The following is a 14146-nucleotide window of genomic DNA, read 5'->3' on the forward strand; positions in this document are numbered from 1 at the left end:
CCTGGCTACAAACTGATGAGACTGATTGACTTGATTGCAGTTGTAAAATGTGATACGACTGTGTTATAACCAGCACGACCTAAGGAAAAAGCATAACATCTACTACAGCTGTCATGAGATCCCTGCAGGACTCGTCGTTATGTAAGATTGCAAAGACTAAAAACAGATACTTGATAGATGAAGTACAGAAATAGACACACATAAGATCACACAGCATATGAATATACGCACACACACAGATCCGGGGGTCAACAAGACTCCATTTGGATAGGGAAAGGTAACTCAGAATTAGACATGGGTTATTAAATAAGCAGAACAGATTCATAAAGAATCTCCCTCCCTTTTTCATAGCACACAAAGAAAAAAGAAACATTTCAGAGCTTTGGTGGGATTTTTTTTGTTGCAATGTGTGGTACTTTTCTGAACTCTGGGCATAAGGCATGTGCTTCACAAGTGTCATCTGAACTCCTCCAGCCGTGAGCCTGTTTGGATCATATGAGGAGATCAAAGCAAGATATTTTAGACCACAAACAGGGAAAGAGAAGTGCACAAGAGAACAGAAAAAGCCTCTATTCTCTCTACCTGATTTGTACATCGAGTTTCTTTACTCAACAATCAAAACGTTGTCACTGTTGGGAGATTTACATCAAAGCAAAGTTCAGATATAGTTATTCCACTGCCAGCAAACAACATCATATGGGGTTTAAGAAGATATAGATGTGTGTGTTAAAGCAGTCGTAACATTTATTAGGGTTGTTATTATTAAATTAATTAATTAATTTCTCTGCTTATGTAATAGAGACAACGCAGCCTCTTGTAATCCAGATGTGTCCATCACAATAGAGAAAGCTCTTTCCTCACTTGTACTAACAGTACCAAGGCGCCATTCATCCTCTGACGCAAACACACGCAAACGCAAACACACACACACACACACACACACACACACACACACACACACACACACACACACACACACACACACACACACACACACACACACACACTCACACACACACACACACACACACACACACACACACACACACACACACACACACACACACACACACACACACACACACACACACACACACACACACACACACACACACACACACACACACACACATACTCACACATACTCACAGTCCATATAACCTTCTCACCAATGCTTTTTATGGCTTCTCTGGTACAACATAGGGTCACTGTATTAGATGGAAAAGCTCTTAGTCCTTATCTTTAGAAGAGACTTTGGTGAAGCATCCAATCAGCTTGTAACAATTTGAAGATGGCCTTTATCTAAAGTAGAGAACCATGGGTAAGAGACGTGAGTGATGTGAGAGCGAGAGAGATACTTCACAACGGCTCACCAAGTGGGAAAAATAGATAATTTAGGCCAAAAGGGTTACAGGCGCAGACGAGAGGGCGGTAGAAGTGATAGAGAGGACATTGGTCCAGATAGTGCTGCTCTCAGTGCAGAGATAATGACAGGAAGTGAGGGGTAAAACAGGAAGACAAGGGTGAAAAGAGAATTTAAAAGATACTTCTGAGAGGTTTAAAGTGATTGTGAGGAAAAGAATAATGATGAAAACAAAGAAAAAAGTGTCAAGTGAGGCCATCCAAGTAAAGGGCAACAGTGTCAATGTCAGAGGTCCCAATATAGCTCCCATCCCCCCTCCTCAAACACACAACCAGATTAGTCAATAGAGCCTGTGTGACTGTGGCGGGCCGGCTGCTCTGTGCGTCACTGCTGTACTCCATATTTTCAGCATGACTGATTTCCCCAATCGCCTCCAGAGCCTCATCGATTTGTGTAACTGGCAGGAACAGCAGCAGCCGGGTACAAAAATCTGCCATGTAGAAACAAAATTCTAACTTGTAATCTTTCTTTTATCCGAAAGGATGACCGTTGTAAATACGATGTGATTAACATGTCTGATAACCCTAACAGATCCAATGTGCTGCTACTTTAATAAATATTCTCAGATATTAAATGTTAAGACATTTCTTTGTTAAAAAATAATGTCAGGTAGACAGTACAGTTTGTAAATGGCATGACAAAATACGTACTGCATCAACTTGGCTTGCTTTTATTTACTTTATAGTTGGTAAATAACTGCATTTCAGAAAAATAAATCACTTTTGTATCAAACACTGGTGCTGGGTGTTTGAACAGTAAGAGAGCAGTGTGAGGGTGAGTGTTTGTTGTGACCACTAGAGGGGGAAGTTGACTCAGTTATACTAACTAGACTACAGTATTAGAGCGCAACAACCTCCTGCGGACCAAGGGGTTGTGGATATAGGAATATAAACAATGTGGTGGTTTGATAGAGTATAAGTCTATGTTCAGGCTACTGGAAAGAGGCCATGCTGTGGAGAGTTAAGATGAGTTAAAGGGATTGTTTCAAAGCAATTGTATCCAATGTGAAAATATGCATTTAAATGTATAAACTGTCTGAATCAACAGTTATTATTTTTCTTACTTAGTTTGAAGGGCAGATAACTTCAGATTCACACTTTTATGCTGGGAACAATTCAATATTTTATATTGACATCCTTTTTCATCATAGTATAACTCTACTATTGCTCCTTCTGTGTAAATGACATGAATTGCAGATCCATTTATGCAGCTTTTCCTTAGGTTCATGCTGTTTATCCTAATCCAAGTAGTATCTTTGAGAATAGAGAGTTGTTGTTTGAGGTTGATACTGTAAAACCCTTTTTGATAGATCTGATGATTCTTGAACTAAATGAACTTGACCTCAAAGTTGGTTTGTCACATTGAACCTGTAGTTTGTACCTCAGCCACTTGAGGCAAAAGAATACAGCAGAAGAGTTATGTGTAAGAAGAAATGTAATGCATAGAAAAAAAAACATTACACCAAACCCCAAATACAAACTTTTCTGATTTACAGATGACATGTGCTTCTGAAAAGCATAATAAACCCCTTTTAAATATGTTATATAATTAGTGAAACTAAGCTCACCACCAAAAGTAATTTCATATATTGATATGTTTAAGTTAATTTTCAATAGTCCTCACAGAATGATTCCAGTTTGGTATTTAATGGACGTATCACAACAGTTGACGTTGTCCTCTCTCATACATTAGATACCTTTAGATCAGCTGGTTGTACTGCATGTCTATTTACGTCTACTATTACATAAACAGTAGCCATACAAAAAACATATGCACACATATCTACTGTAGCCTACACCCTGAGTATGTGTGTCTCATCTAGGTGGCATTTTTTCTCAGATGAAATAGATTAGATTAGATTCCTTTATTGTCACTACACACTCAGAGTACAGCGAAATTACAAACATTCCCGATGGTGCAATCACACATAACAGACAGTATAAGTATCATTTTGAAAAATAATGACGAGGCTGCATTTCCCTGCCTTTTTTATCACACATTTAACTTCACTGTGTCCATTTCAATGGAGGTGCATGCATTAGTGAGTTCCCCTGTGCATGTGTCCAAGCCTTTTTCGGCCGTGTGTGTTTGCATGTGTGCGTGCAAGTCTGTCATCCACCCCAAACCCTCCGTCATGCTAGCAGCAGATGGCAGCCTAATGAATCATGAGGCGACACACTGATATCCTTTACTACAGTACATGCTGTGACACGACGTTTGACATCACCAAGACTCTGATAAATATAGTCTGCTAGCAACTGCCACATGCTGACACCTGGCGCTGCCGCTTTGTTACGTACGCAGCATATTAGATGACATGTGAACCGAAAGGAAATGTGTCTTAGTTTTTGGGATTTACCCCGGCCCTGTGTAATCCTCATTCATTTAAAATTGACCATAACAACTGCAGTGCTGTTTAAAAAGATGTAAGAGTCTGTTTATTTTATTTTTAAAGAAGCAGTCATTATTAAATTATTAAATGATTCTTCCTGGGGATCCTGTTACCTTATTATGAAGGTGAAGAAGAACCCACTTGGAGTCATTTTGAATTAAAGTGGATATCCCAGAGTCAAAATATGTAAATGTTCCTATGAGGTGTAATGATGAAGCAACATAAAATGTTTGAGTTTGATTTATTCAGACTTTGACAAGCTTTTTCGGTAACTACCAAATCAAATATTCTTTGGTCTTATTATGCAACCACACAAACCTTTCTTGCTGACATAACTTTACATTTGAGTTAATGCAGTTGAATTTTTGGGGCATTTCTATATACTGTGGGAGCTAGAAGAATCAGGTGAAACATGTGTAGGACTTGTAAGCATGGCGGCTGCTTTTGATTTGTTATCGTGAGACATCTGAAGCATTGAGAAATAAGAGGGTGTTTCTAAACTGCTCATTACTTTTGGTGTGTTAGTGAAACGTTATGCCTAGTAATCAAGTAATTCAAGATGTTTTACCGTATCAGTCGTCTGATTGTATTCATTCATTGCATTTTTTTTTCATACAGCCTTGTCCTTAACCGTTGCTGACTGTTTTTCCAAATAACCAGATTGGTTCCTATAATATTTCAGTGTCAGTAGCAGAACCCCTTCTACTTTCTCTATTGTGCATTTATATAGTTATGCCGGTGAGTGTTTCGGGTTGCAGTATTTTAGTAAGTATTATTAATATCTGCTATGCACTTTAATGTTACACATGTTAAATGTCTTGTAATTTTAATAGCTCACAACAAATTTTCTATACAGTAGGTATGTAGCTAAAACACAATCCAACGTCACTAAAGTTGTACCTTTGCAAAAATGTTACACTACTTTTTTACATGTAGCTTGATTTCTAAGAAACAATCAACTCACGACATTTAGCAGGTGAACACAAAAAGACAATCAGGCACAGGAGGGAAAAAACACAAGGAGAAAATAAACGTCAAAATAAAGTGTTGCTTCTTTGTCAGACAAAGAAGCAACACAGAGTGACTCACAGTGCATTTGCTTACAAAGGCAGGCGGGTGAATATTCAGTGTTTATTAACCCACATGAGCTAAGTTAACAATGACAGGCATCAACTTTGACATACAGCGCTCCTCATTGCCTTCAAAACAGCTCGTTATCCAGGAATGCTAACCATGCCTTCATGTAGCCAGCACATGATGTAATGAGGCCCCTTCGCAAATAATGGATCATTAAACCCACCATGGAGTGGTCAGCCAGAACATATGATGCCTCGCTTTTTTATGAGCCTAGAGATTAATTCGCCACATCGCCTCGGCCTCGGTGTTCGCCGTTTTATAGTACGACTGTCTAAAGACGAGATGTGAAGATACTGAGCAAAACTAAACATTTAATGTCTGTCTTTCTTCAAACATCCTCTCTCTTTCACCACGGTGACGCAGATAAATAGAACTCTGAAATCCTCTGCTACACTGCCATCCAATGTGTGTGTGTGTGTGTGTGTGTGTGTGTGTGTGTGTGTGTGTGTGTGTGTGTGTGTGTGTGTGTGTGTGTGTGTGTGTGTGTGTGTGTGTGTGTGTTCCCTCTAGAAAATAAAGGATAAGACTCTTGAACGACGTTGTTTAAGCATTTAATTATTTCGACTCCACATGAAAACAATTTTCCTGTCATGAAAATGTGTCAAAAGAGCAAACTGCTGTTCATTTTATCCCTCTCATCCGTTTTGCATTAGGACACTTTTCATTGCACTTGGGATGAATTCTTCAGTTTTACAAGTCCAAAATCCTTACTCCAAATCTCGAGGTAAATAAAGGACCATGAAACTAAATAAAACGAGTAACTGCACTGTGGAAAAATATTTCTTAAAATAGTTTATTTCCCTGATAGTGATTCCTGCTCAATCTACCCTGTTGAAGGTACCAATTAATTCACTGTTGTCATGTGACTGGATAGTAATCTGCATTTGTACATGACTATTGTAGGTCTCCACAGTTTGTGGTTATAATTGGCTCTTTTTTGTGTATGTACGTTTTCATATTACCTTATATGGAAGTTTTCTTTGAATACCGCAGGCACTAAACCTTTGTAGCCTATTATATTATAGGATTATATTAAACACTTTGTTTTAGACTGACCAGCTGTCTTTGTTGCAACCAGTGCACATATACATTTGAAAAATAAAACCATATGAAATAAACATAACCACATTCCACGCATGTAGGTAAAGGATCATCCTATCATGTAATGTATTCTGAACTCTCTGACCTGTAGAAAGGGGGCCTGGTTTGTGTTAAAGATACCTGAGCCTCTGCTGTATATTCTTTCATTTTCCTCTCCATTCTCACCTATTGTTGCCTATTCTCTGCCAAACATTTCTGAATTCCATGTTGATGATGTGATCCTATAGATTGATTCACCAATTGAATCGGAATCATGTCATTGTGCAGATGGTAGCTTAAAGTGCTAGTCCATTTATGGAAGTGTTTTTTGTGTGTTTGAGCTAGCGGGCTAGCATTCAAGCACTCCTCTGGTCACATGCTGTGTTTGCCGAGCTTTATGTTGTTGCAGGGGATTTAATGCATTTTATTTCATATTTCAAGCTCCGAATAATGGGTTCTTCTTTCGGATAGAGGCAGGCATCGATTTTCTATGTTCAAGCCCATTTTAGAGGCTGCAGCTAACAAGCTAACGTTAGCTCCATGAGCTAGTTTAAAACATCATCTCTTGTTGTGTTGCCTGCACTGAAAAAACTGAAATGTTGACTTTAATCAAATGTTTTGTCTCAAAACAATTCACATAACTGTATAAGGTTAGTTAAAAGCAATAATATTAAGTTGAACCTAATATTTTTTATTTGAACTTGATATTAGTGCTTTAAACTAACCTAATACAGTTATATGAAATCTGTTGACATAATACATTTAATTAAAGTTAACGTTTCAGTTTTTCAGTGTGCTCACCCATTTTAAATTACGATCTTTTTTGAAGGGGTCTTGAACAGGGTTTCTGCTGAAATGCTGGTCCACCTTAAAAGGCAGACCACATAGGGGGATTTTTTGTTGATGTAGCTTTTGGGCTAAATCTTTTCAGTTGTTAATTATTACAAGCCTTCCATGAAGCTTGTATTTGACTATAGTTGCAGCTTTAATTAGCTTACAAATAGCCTTAACTGTACACATGCTACATTTCGCCCTTGTTTTTTAATATTAACTTGATGGCTACAGACAGGAAATACAAACCATAAGAGTTACTGCCATTCTTAAGCTACTTTTAACATGCAAAATGCATCCCATGCATCATCCCTAGTTCATTGTTTATGAATATATTTGACATTTTAATTAAGAAACAGAGTTTTTCTTGTATTGCAGTGAAGAGGCCTTACGATTTTGGCTACGTTTGTCGATGTGTTTGTGTGTCAGTACCATTATCATGGTAGCAATATCTCAGGAACACCTTGTGAGAACTTCTTCAAATTGGAAACAGACATCCACTCAAGTTACTCAAGGAAACAGGGGGGGGGGGGGGGGTTGATGTAACCTGCTACCCCACAAGCTAATGTAGCTAGGGTAGGCAAGTTCATTTATAACCACTGGATGAAACTATCAGTGCATCCCAACAGCAATCAATAAGTCAAATGCACTAGTACGGTACTACCTCATTCACACCCACGGTGTTTCAGGGCCGATTCGGAGCTGGAGCTTGAAAAGCACCGGGTTTTCCTCTTCACACCGCAGCGGAGCAGCCTCTTAGCTCCGGAATCCGGTTCGTTTCAAGCACCAACAAATTGTCCGGCCAGAGCAAAAGCACCACATAAGTCACGCTTACTTCGAGGCGGGGGCAGGGGCAGAGACAGATCAACTCCTGAACAACAACAAAAAGCCCGCGTTTTATCCAGTTTGTACACAACGATGGAGAAACTTAACAAGAGTTTCAGAGTTCCGGGACCTTTCTCATTTCTCTAACTCCCCTCCTCGACTCCTATCCTCGAGACTTAGTCCCGCCCACAGGAGATGCGAGCGGAGGAGCCGAGGAGGGGAACCGAGGGGAAGCAGCAGGCGGTTACAGCCCGTCTACACTACAGCGTCGAAAGCTCCAATCTGCCCATTCACTTTCAATGGGGTGACGTCACGTAGCCGCGCTTTTTCGCCGAACTGAATTGTGGGTAGCAGAGCGGTCCGTCTCAGGCGTCTCCGGCGACAGAAGTTGAACAATGTTCAACTTCTGAAGCCGGAGACGCCGGAGTAGTGAAGCGTTAGCGGGGGCTTTGAAGAGGCGGTTTGGACAGTGTTTCCCGCCAGAGCTGCTCCGGAACGAGTTGAGTAACTGCTGTAGGGAGTTTGGAGAGACGCTGCGTGCGTTGGCTAACAACGTGGAGAGCGGCGGGCGTATGCACACATGCCACCCGAAGTGCAGAGTGAGCTGGCACGTGATCAATTCATCAGGGCTCTCCGCCCTGCGGACTAGAGGGTCGAGGTACAGATGCAGCATCCACAGTCTTTGCAGGCGGCCTTGGAGATGGCTGTGGAGAGAGAGAACGTGTGGAGTGGAGCTGCTAGGAGCAGCGGAGTGCCGGCAGCACCGGCTGTGAGGAGCTGCAGGGAGGAGGAGAAGCCTGCATGGGTTACCGAGATGACGGAAATGATAAGGGCTGTTTCTCTGCAGCCAACACACAGACCAAGTACCAGGGTCTGCTGGGGGTGTGGTCAGCCAGGACATTTGGCCAGAGACTGCCCCAAGGCACCCCGGGCCCAGGGAAACGACGGGGGGCCCGCACAAAGGAGAATATGTGGAACCAAGCCCAAAGACTCCCCAACCAAACCACAGCTCTATTGCCACCGACTCAGACATCCGAGGAAGGAGCCCGACAGCACAGCCGGGGGAGCCAGACTCTACGCCCTCCTGAAGAAGATGACAGCACAGGCGTGGAGCCTGTCGTCGCGGTGGGCCGAGCTGGTGGGGACTCCTGCTATGTCCCTGTCGATGTGGAAGGGGTGCCCTGCGCTGCACTGGTGGACACAGGCTCTACAGTAACCCTGGTGAGAGCAGATGTGTTGCCCAGTGAGACTATGTTGGAGCCGACATCGGTGCGTCTACGCACAGTCACAGGAGAGTTGGTGGCTATGAAAGGAAGAGGCGTGCTGTCTGTGTCGGTGGGGGAAGTGGAAGTGCGGCACCCCGTGTGGATAGCGGATGTACAGGACCCGTGTATTCTGGGTTTGGACTTTTTGAAGGCGACGGGCTGCCTCCTGGATCTTCAAGCAGGCACAGTGAGTTTCCGGGGGGGGCCTGTGATTACTATGACCCGTATCCACAACCCTGCTGAGCCTGCGGGGAGACCCCCTACACCCACCGTGAGTACCCTAGAAACCGAGGAAAACCCTCCCTCCGTTCCTGTATCCCCGGTGACGCCCACTCAGGACAATTCCCCACCTGTCACCCCCGGACTGCGCCACCCGAACTGTGGCGGCCTAAATCGCGAGCAGCAAGAGCAATTGGGGCAGCTTCTGCTAGAGTTCCAGGGCAGTTTTGCCATGAAGGAGGAGGTGGGCCGAACGCATCTGGTGGAACACGAGATTGATACGGGGGACTCGCGGCCCATCAGGTGTCGCCAGCGCCAACTTCCCCTGGCTTGTCAGCAGGCTTGCGAAGAGGCAATGCAGAGCATGCTGCAGGCAGACATAATTGAGCCCTCCGACAGCCCGCAGCACCGGTAGTCATGGTCCCGAAGAAGACAGGTGGCCGGCGGCTATGCTTAGACTACAGACCGGTGAACGGGGTCACCAAGAAGGATTCATACCCCCTTCCCCGCATCGATGAGTCCCTGGACCTGGTCGCAGGGTCGTCGTGGTTCTCTTCCTTGGACCTCCGCAGCGGGTATTACCAAGTCCCTCTTGCCCCAGAGGCCAGACCAAAAACGGCTTTCTGCACCGGCCGGGGACTATGGCAGTTCAAGGTCCTCAGTTTTGGGCTGTGTAATGCCCCGGCCACCTTTGTGCGATTGATGGACAGGGTGCTGTCTGGGATTCCCCGCCAACAGTGTTTAGTTTACCTGGACGACATCCTAGTGCATGGCAGCTCGTTTGAGGCGGCCCTGGGATCTCTGAGAGTGGTACTGGAGAGGATCAGAGCCGCTGGTTTGAAGCTACATCCAGATAAGTGTCATTTCCTGCAGAGAGAGGTCACTTTCCTGGGACACAAAGTGGGGGGGGAGGGCATCGGCACCCTGCACGAGAAAGTGCAGGCGGTCACAGGCTGGCCAAATCCTCGCAACCAGAAACAGCTGAAGAGTTTCCTGGGCCTGGCCTCGTACTACAGGAAGTTTGTACGGGGTTTTGCTTGCACTGCCGCACCCCTGTTCCAGCTGCTGCAGAAGGACAGGGATTTCCTGTGGTCTGAGCAATGTCAAGCAGCGTTTGACTGCCTTCGGCGTGCCTTGAGTGAATCCCCAGTTCTCGCCCCAGCCAACCCCAGGCTGCCGTTCACCCTGGATACAACAGACGCTAGCGGCGTTGGGGTAGGCGGAGTGCTCTCCCAGACTACACCAGAGGGGGAGCGGGTGGTGGCATACTTCAGCCGGGCGTTCAACAAAGCGGAGCGACGATACTGCGTCACCCGCAGGGAACTTTTGGCAGTGGTGCTGTCCATCAGGCACTTTAAGTACTACCTGTGCGGGCAGGCGTTCACGGGGAGGACGGATCACTCTGCATTACAGTGGCTCATGACGTTCAAAGAGCCAGAAGGGCAGGTCGCCAGGTCGCTAGAAGAGCTCCAAACTTTCGACTTCAGGGTGGAGCACCGGGCTGGGGCGCGCCACACAAATGCAGACGCTCTCTCCCGCCGCCCGTGTGCCGCCGGCGGATGCCACTACTGCGAGAAGAGAGAGACTCGTGAAAAGGAGCTGCTGGAGGAGGACATCGTCTGTGCGGCAGCACAGCAAGTGGAAGAGGTTATCTGCCGGGAGCTCCAGACAGTGGATGTGACAGAGTGGAAGCAACAGCAAGAGCGGGACGCCGTTCTACAGCCTGTACTGCAGTGGGTTGAGTCGCAGCAGCGGCCACCGTGGGAGGAAGTGGCAGTGCTCTCCAAAGCAACCAAGGGGCTGTGGTCTCAGTTTGAGACTCTACGTCTGTGTCAGGGCGTACTACAGCGGGCGTGGAAGGAGCCAGCAACGGGGGAGAAGAGGTGGCAAGTGGTGGTCCCGAGGGGTCTGCAAGAGGTCGTACTCAAGGCCATGCATGGAACGGCAGGCTCTGGGCACTTTGGTGTCACTAAGACTCTCCGGCGCCTTCGTCAGGGCTGCTACTGGGGGCAGTGCAGGAGGGATGTCGAAGACTTCTGTCGCCGCTGTGATCCGTGTATGGTGCGGAAGGGCCCCCCTGGTCGTTCCCATGCTCCGCTGCAACAGTTTCCCGTCGGGGCCCCGATGGAAAGAGTAGCGGTTGATGTGGTGGGGCCTCTACCCTTGTCAAACAGGGGTAACTGCTACGTTCTCACGGCCATAGACTACTTCACAAAGTGGCCAGAGGCGTATGCTCTCCCTGATCAAGAAGCAGAGACAGTCGCAGATGCCTTGGTGGCCGGCATGTTCAGCCGTTTTGGAGTGCCGGAGACCCTGCACAGTGACCAGGGGAGACATTTCGAGTCCCGGGTGTTCGCCTCCATGTGCTCACAACTGGGCATGCACAAAACACGCACCTCCCCCTTGCGACCACAGAGCGACGGACTAGTCGAGAGATTCCATCGCACCATGGGACAGCAGCTGGCCATCCTCACGTCTCAGCATCAGCGCGACTGGGATGAGCATCTGCCCCTTGTGCTCATGGCATGTCGGTCTGCAGTCCAGGAGTCCTCAGCCTGTTCGCCTGCCCTCCTCATGTTGGGGAGAGAGCGTCGAACCCCTGCTGTGTTGGCGTTTGGTCGGCCACCAGATTCCCTAGACACGCCTCCAGGGCCTGAGTACGCCAGGAGACTTCAGGACCGCCTTGATTCCGCTCACGCCTTTGCCCGCGATCAGCAGAAAAGTGCTGCGGTGAGACAGAAGCGGAACTACAACACCAGGACCAGAGGGCAGCATTTCCGGGCCGGGGAGCTGGTTTGGGTCTACAGCCCACAACGAAAGAAAGGCCGGTGCCCAAAACTGGACAGTCAGTGGGTTGGTCCCTGCAGAGTACTGGAGAGGGTGGGGGAGGTGGTCTACAGGGTGCAGCTGCCACCAAAGGGGAGAAAAGTGGTGCTCCACAGAGACAGGTTGGCTCCGTACAGAGGAGTCGCTTCCCCACAGACCCAAGGAACATCGGGGCCCACAGCCGTCCCCTCGACATCCCCACTCAGGCCCCCCGGCGAACAGAGCAGCAGTCCCCCATCAGGGACTGAGATTCTCCCCATTTTTTCGCCACCTGGGCCAGATCCGGCAACCCCGGTCCTCCTGACCCCAGTCCCCCTGCCGAGAAGGCAGACACGACCCCCGGGTCGCTTCAGAGACTTTATTTGGTAGTAAGGTTATAGTGAGACCCCTCAGTTCCTGTAGAGGGCAAGAATGCGCCCTGGTCTCACTGGAAGGGATAATAATAATAATAATAATAATATATTGGATTTATATAGCGCTTTTATAGTACCCAAAGACGCTGGTAGTCCACCCAGACCTTCCTAGTCAAAGTACAGTGTGTAGTTGTAGTGTTGTGCTGTGTTTATTTGTTCCTCGTGGGCGAGGAAATTTGTAGTTGGGGGGTAGTGTAGCGACCCTGCATAGGATGTCCAGGGTGTCACTCAGGCATCCCCCGTCTCTCTGCCAATCATGGAGCTGCACAGTGATGCTGGTTGGGGTGTGGGCCTGTGGTTGGGGGAGCGGACGGGGGAGGGCGGGGAGTTGTGACGTAGACCCTGCTATATATATATGTGTAGGAGTTAGGTTAGTGTGAGGTAGAACCCACAAAGTGTACATGTACCTGTGATCATCTGTAAAGAACAAGAGTTATTAAAGCCTAATAACGAGAAGCCTGTTTCCGACTCACCTTGTGAACGTTACAATATCTACTAAACTAATGCAAATAAAGAGAGTAGGCCTGTTATACTGAGTGATATATTATACACACTGCTCTGCTTTCGGCACGGACCTCACAGCTGTTCTCACTGTAAACATCGCGTCGCGATGAAAGCAGTTTCTAAAATAATATCCAGGAGATGCATGCAGAGCTGCCATTGGCTGAGATAAGTCCGGCCGTGCATCACGACTCTTTGAAACATCTCTGTTCCCGGAAATGCATCCGCGAAGGGGCCGTGGAGGACCGTGGAGGACCCATCAGTGTATCCTCGGTTATAGCTCCTCCAGAGAGGCTCCTCGATGCTCGATGCTCGGTCCTCGATGTGCATTTAGAGAAATGAGATGTCCTTCAACATGGCACACTAAAATTCATTTCCGGGTCACTACCGGAGGACCGAGGAGTCGAGGAGTCGAGGAGGGGGATTTGATCAAATGAGTAGGGTTGGGTACCGAGAACCGGTTCCGGTTCGGAACCGGTTCCAACATTTCGATTCCAACGGTATCATTTAGAAATGTGAATTTCGGTTCCGCTTTTCGATTCCTGAGGAACTGTTTCTCGCAGCTCTCCGTAGCCTGCTGCATGACTGCGGCGGGGCGGGACATGTAGCGTTGTATCTACATTTCCTACAGTGTAACCTGAGACCAGGGCCGGCCCGTCGCACTGGCATTATAAATGTTCGCCTAGGGCGCCAGATCTGTGGAGGCGCTGCGCTGACAGCTCTGGGAGAAAAAATAAATGTTTTGACCGTTGGGGCTCATCCTAATTTTCGGCCTTGATGTAACAACATTCATAATTAAGTAAATGTAACACCCTTTTCACCCCGGTTACACTTTTCATTTGCCCTGTACGATGGGCGCTGCAAGTGATGAAAATGGGGGATGTTGGCTTATCTGGCAACCGCAGCTCACAGCCAAAGTGCGCGTGAGCGAGGGAGAAAGGGAGGGTGCACTGGAACCGGCGCTGTTGTTATTAGCATCTGGTGCTAGCTGCTCTTACGGAAGAAGAAGATGTTTCTTCAATGATGTGGAGGGAGAGTCCTCTCCAGTCTGACTGAGAGGCTGATAACTTCAGCTCAGTGAGGTAAAGGACTCTGAGTGTTTAGATAGTTCACTTTAGTCTAAGTTATCTCAGTGGGTCTCAAACGTTTTGATCACAATTTATGTAAACACATATTTCCAAGGCTCTCCTTTATAATTATTGGGATAAAACAGGTTTGAAATCATTCCAATGTA

At 46.6% G+C, this 14146-nt stretch overlaps 1 protein-coding gene across 3 annotated transcripts in view; it reads left to right on the forward strand.

Annotated features, from left to right (window-relative positions):
* pde4ca (phosphodiesterase 4C, cAMP-specific a) overlaps positions 1-14146 on the forward strand; it is an 85722-nt gene that overhangs the window by 40209 nt on the left and 31367 nt on the right. The gene's annotated exons all lie outside the window — the stretch shown is intronic.

Source organism: Pseudochaenichthys georgianus, chromosome 17 (assembly GCF_902827115.2).
Source record: "Pseudochaenichthys georgianus chromosome 17, fPseGeo1.2, whole genome shotgun sequence".
Classification (NCBI taxonomy): domain Eukaryota; kingdom Metazoa; phylum Chordata; class Actinopteri; order Perciformes; family Channichthyidae; genus Pseudochaenichthys; species Pseudochaenichthys georgianus.